This window comes from Helianthus annuus, chromosome 9 (genome assembly GCF_002127325.2).
Source record: "Helianthus annuus cultivar XRQ/B chromosome 9, HanXRQr2.0-SUNRISE, whole genome shotgun sequence".
NCBI classification, from domain to species: domain Eukaryota; kingdom Viridiplantae; phylum Streptophyta; class Magnoliopsida; order Asterales; family Asteraceae; genus Helianthus; species Helianthus annuus.
Genome location: NC_035441.2, coordinates 132362453 through 132368473, shown reverse-complemented (window position 1 = coordinate 132368473; position 6021 = coordinate 132362453). Strand labels below are relative to the sequence as shown.

General features: G+C 39.0%; 1 long non-coding RNA gene across 1 annotated transcript; it reads left to right on the top strand.

Moving 5' to 3' along the window:
- Positions 1-1815, top strand: LOC110874679. Its single transcript, XR_002556137.1, has 3 exons — positions 1-270; positions 1393-1436; positions 1779-1815. It is a non-coding gene; the product is annotated as an uncharacterized LOC110874679 (long non-coding RNA).
- Positions 1816-6021: the final 4206 nt, after the last annotated feature.

Below are 6021 nucleotides of genomic sequence, written 5' to 3'. Positions count from 1 at the left end.
GCGCCATGCGACGGGAAGGAGGGTCACCCTCCGCGACCGCGGTGGTGCTCGATCCGCAGAATTTGTATTCAGCTGCGCAGATTGGCTGATTTCTTGTGTTTCTTGACCCAACTTCCACCTAACCTTCATTTAATACACACTAACTCAAACCTTAATCCCTCCACTATATAACCAACCTCTCCTACACTCATTTTCCACTTTACAAATCACTAATCATTCTCTAATCACTCTAATTTCCAGAATTTGGACAGAAAGTTCAAGCAATTCTAAGTGAGTTCTAGCTCACTTCTACAACCATTTCTTGCTCATTTCTTCTTCTTTAACACTTGGATAACCTCTAGGAAGGTTTTCATAAGATTACCTTGGTAATCTAAGGTGAAACCTCACCACATTTGAGGTCCAAAGTGTGTAAGCTTTATGTTTTGTTTTTATATTCTTGTATGTTCATGTTCTTGTTAATAACTTGGTGGAATCTTATACCCACCAAGCTCACAACCAAGTCTATGGTTGTGGGTTTGTGTTGAGGTGATTACCATCAAAGTCATGAGTTCAAACACTCCTTATAATTATGTTTATACATGATAAAATCAAGTGATGAAAGCAAGCACAAGTCATCATCCTTCATATGATGAACTTGTGACTTGTGAAGTGTTAACAATGGGAGCTTAGGCTTTCCAAACTAGTTCCACTCCTACATTTTGAGCCTTGTGTATAAACACTCAAGCGACTTACTAGAATGAATGTACCTTAGATCCGTCTAGTATAACAACCCTCCTAAAATAATTATAACACCCCTATACGCCCTAAAATACCCCCCGTATACGAGAAATGGCCCAAAATACCTTTATTTTTATAAAAATTAATTAAAAACAAATTCTAATGGTTCCTGGCGGGGTGTGATGGAGCCCTTGAGGGCCGTCGCGGGGCGCGAGCGACTGGCCACCCGCCCTCACCCGGTGCCGCCACGTGTCATATACGCGTCGAATCTATGTCGGTGACCGGACAAAGCTACGCCCTAGAACCCCTAGCTCGCGGGCCGCGTAAGAGTACCCTTGGCTTTCGCGGGGCGCGACGAATGGCCGATCAGGCCCTATATATCTGGAGTTCAGGCCTTCAGTTTCATTTGTTCATTTCCCCCGATCTCTCTGTCAATATTTCTACATAGCAATTATAATTTTGGGTATAATACCCCCTAATTAACAAAGCTCTGCCTCGATGAAAGTATCATAACCCCCGGTTACGTATTAGATACGCTGTCTGATTGATCTAGTGCTCCGTAACGGCTGTCGATGCTCTACCCGACGTAGTCGTTGGAGTTTCTGTCTCGGGGAGGGTATAACATGGTAAAATTTGGGTTATTATACTAACGCGTGTGCATTGTTTAATTTATAGATTATAACCAGGAAAATCACAGGAAAAATACCTAAAGTAGCAATGTGAGTAATCTCCTTTTTGTAAACCTGTTTGTAAACTGTTTTTACAAAACCTTAATTGTTTTAAATTATAATTAGCAGTGATTGAGCCTTCGTAATTCTTCAATTACTGCCGGTATGTTGGGGTTTTGTATACAAAATGTGGAACACGTTACCATTGGACAACGAGATAGCCAATGAGTAATATGATCCACCAGCAGGATTGATAGTACTGAATGAGTAATTGTGTAGATATAAACATTGTAATCGCTCTCAATACTATGAAATGATAAAACTCTTCTTGATTAAATTGGGATTCACTCACCAGTATTTCCCACTAACAAAATGTTTTTAAACGCGTTTCAGGTAACAAAATGTGAAAGCCAATTAGAAGTCAGCTAGACAGCACTGAAGGCTTGGAAAAGTGTCTATAAAAGTTACCTAAATAAAGAAGATGTTTTATTTCAATAAAATAGGGTTATCCCTATAAACATTTTTATAATAGAAACTTGGGAATTTCCCATGTATTTAATATTATAAAAATGTGGTATTTTACTCTGATAATATATTTCCTAACTACGGTCCTGATGTAAATTCCGCTGCCAAATTGATAAACACCGATACCACTAAATCTGAGTTCGCGGACGCCCATTCCCAAGTAATTAGGGGCCAGGGGTTGCGACAGAAGGTGGTATCAGAGCTACAGCCACTGATTCAGCCACAGAAGTGTTCTGCTGACACCAATATATATTATTGTTTTGTGTTATTTGACAATTTGTTAGTTTAGAGTACGAGTGATCAAGTATCATCGGACGCTTATCGTCAACTGTCCAGCTCTCCTAGGGACGAAGGAACTTCTTCCCAGCCTACCCCCTCGGGGTATTCGGCTGACACCGAAGAAGGGATTTTCGTATTCAAAGCGCAATCTGAAGAGCCATTCCCTACCAAAAAGAGAGGATGGTTCAGCAGAGGAGCTCATGAGCGTAGGAAAAGGATGAGAAAGTTACAGCAACAACGAGCTTTAGTAGCCTCGAACAGAGAGATGAATGCTCAAACTCAGGACATAATCAATAGACGACTAGCCAATTTCCACATACTAGCTACCACAGCCGCAAACCCGAACCTAGAACAAATCATAGCACCAGAGCCACTACCCTTATTCCCAACACAACCTATGGAAATTGAACCCAACCCAGGAGACCAAATTCCAACACCTGTGTGACAACCCTCAAAATTCCATGTATTCCGTACAATTTATTATTGATAATTAAAGTTCTTGACGACGGTGTGGAATTACTTACCTGTTTTCTGATATCTGTGTTATGCTTACATATGCTTGTTAACATACTAGTAGTTTGCAGAAAAGTTACTAAATAGTCCGTTATAATTTCCTAAGTGTTGAGAATTAAAAATGCTACAAAAATATATATTTAGGACACTTTACGGATTAATTAAGCACTTTAACGGAATAGTGTCAAACTGAACAACCGGACTTTACCCGGAACATAAAAATATTGCCAAAGACATAGTTTTCACTTTTCTGAGCTAGTTAGGGTCCCTGAACACCCTAACACCCTCTATATTAAATAACATACTAATGTTCTAACTAAAATCCTAACTAAGACTAACTAGATAGTTACCATTCCATCACAACCCAACCCATACCCCCCCCCCTAAATGACGGTCACAAGGGGTGACCCACCCCTTGTCCTTCTTTGATTAGTTAATTTGAGCTTGTTGTTGGATAAATAGACACAATACATGATGGTTAAAGAGGACATTGGTTTATAAATTAACACTTAGGATTATCATTCTCTTTCATTCCAAACTCAACAAACAACTTGCTCTCTCTTCCCTCCTACACCTCACGGCCGCCACCCTCCTTCACCATACCTCCACCATCAACTTCCTTTCTAGCAATTTTCCATACATACAAAGGTGCAAGAGGTTCAACAAACAAGTTTGGTGCTCTCGGAAGTGGAAGGACCTTCTCCATTCGCTATTAACCACCACTTTTCTACTCTTGAACTTCCCTAGTCTTGAACTAGTGGTAAGAACTTAGATCCGTTCATTCTTCATGCTATTTAAGTGGTTAATAGGTGATTTAATGATTAAAATTATGAAACACTAAAGAACTTGCACTAAAGACTTGAACATATGGAATAAAAGATGGATAAAGAGAAGATATTTGTGTAAATCATGTAGATATTGTGTTGTTATGATTCTTGTTGATTTTCTGATGATTTTGCTGGTTAATATTGATGTTTGATGTTGTTGTGATCACTAAACATGTTAACGGAATCAATCGAACACAAGTTAGAAAGCTAAAAGCTGAAACAGAAAGCTGGTTGGTTTTTACAGCCAACTTCAGTTGGCTGTAACCAGACCATAACTTAACGAAAAATGTATTTTCTGAAGCCTAGATTTATGTATTATGAAATACGGTTCTAATGGCACTGGAATCATAATTTTTGGACTTCATTTACTATTTTTAAAGACCCGTTTTGTAACAACAACTAAAGCTGAGTTTTTATTGCAGAAAATGGGCAATATTTTTTTAATCATAACTTGAGTTCTGTGTCGAATCAGCCCATGAAATTTGTACAGTAGATGGACACTGATGTCTAGTAATTGTCCCACTGGAATTTCGTCAATCCAACTTACAACGAATTTTCAATGAATTATTCCGTAGACTGCAGTTAGAAAAAGATAAATCTGAGTGCAGTCAGGAAAATGATTTTTAATAAAATATTAGTGATGAATCGGATCCCGAGATTTTTACACAATAATATTTGGATCGTTTAGCACCTTCTGTAAAAAGTTGGGAATTTTTGAATTAAGATAACTATTTTATTAAAATAATCGAAAACAGCCCAGTTTTGGATATTTAAGTTGAAATGACATAAGTAGTAATTTGCGTGTCTAAATGTCGAGTATGCTATCTGTGAATGATCTAACATGTTATGTGTCGATAAAAGTGTTATGTGCAATGTCGTATGTTTATTTGTGAACGGGAATAGATGGGAAGTTTATATGGGCATAAACCGTTAAAGTGATGCATGTTATGTTCCGTGCTTAATATTTAAATCCTTATGAACTTATTAAACTTGCGTTTGAACTTTAACTTATAAACTATGGACTTATGTTTTCGGATTAACGTTTATGCTTCCGCTATTTAAACTAAACTTAGATAACTAGCTTTGGTCATCACTCGTATTGTGGCTGATTTCAATTACTACATTACATTGTTCAATATGATTGGTGGCTCGATCCTGGTCACGTCACGCCTCCAAGCGGTGGTACTCCGCATGGTGGATTTTGGGGGTGTGACAACCTTCTTTCGACCCAACTGAAATTCCTAGAGTCCTAGCACCCCATCCCCCAGATTATGACCCATGGTTTGACGACCATAGGGATTACCCAGAACTCCACCCACAAGAGGAACCCATGCAAAACCCAGTAGCACCCTACCTAAACCTTGACCCTCTAGATCCATACTGGAATAATGACCAGTATATTCGAGAGAACCTAGAGAACCCGTACCCTTACGAAGAACCAATGCCACAATACCCTGACCCGATACCAGCACCCGCACCATCCATGAGCACAGAGAATGTGCAAGAACTCCGCACTTTTGGTGAGGAGTTGTTAGATGAAAGTGACAGGATAAGGCAGATAGGGGAGAGACGTGTTGGTGCATACGTCTGTCGACTTCGTCTTGTATCAAGTCTTGCATTGCTCAAGGCACGGAGTTCAAGAATTCATGCTAAAAGTTAATTCCGCTTGAAAGAGTTAATTCTGCTTGAATGGAACATCTTGTAATTCTGCACGGAATTACAAAGTAATTCCGGTTAAACATGTAATTTCGTTTGTTTTTGTGATTCCGTGTGAAGTGGTAATTCTGCTTGAGTGATGTTCAAGCGGAATTAGGAAGTCTATAAATAGGGGTCATTCCGTGTCATTTGGAGCGGAATTAGGTTGAGGTTTACCGACGGCGAAGCTCTGTCGAAGTGTCTACAGACTTGTAATTGTTACCAGATCAATCAAAAGACAATTTATAGTGATATTGTAACACCTCGAAATTTTGTGTCCAATAATGTATTGACACGTGTCTTGAGTTTACACGTGGCGTTTAATATTAAATAAAGGACTAAAGTTGACAAACCTTGAAAGTATGTAAATTCGAGGGTCATAAATGTCAAACAAGGGTAAGTATACTGTATAGTAACCCTAAACGATGCTCGTACCTTCAAACGAATAAATCATGGATCGTACGGAAGCGAAACGCGGAAGAAAGTGAGAAATTACAAGCTGCAGGGGGTTAACTGTGTCAACATGTTTAGTTATACCTCTGAGTGACCCTTTGACGTACCCGAGGCTTTGTAACAGTAAAATACGCTCGCTAGAATGTACTATATAAATTTCGCGAAGCTCCGTTTTAAAACGAGAAAGTTATGATCAAATTCGTATGAGAGGGGTTAAAGGCGTCAACAATGAAAGTTAAAGCTTTCCGAATAATTAACAAACTAACCGGGGACTTAACAATGCGGGTAAATAACACGAGGCCCTTAGTTGTAAATAATCGAGGGCCAAATCGCAAAGTTACCCC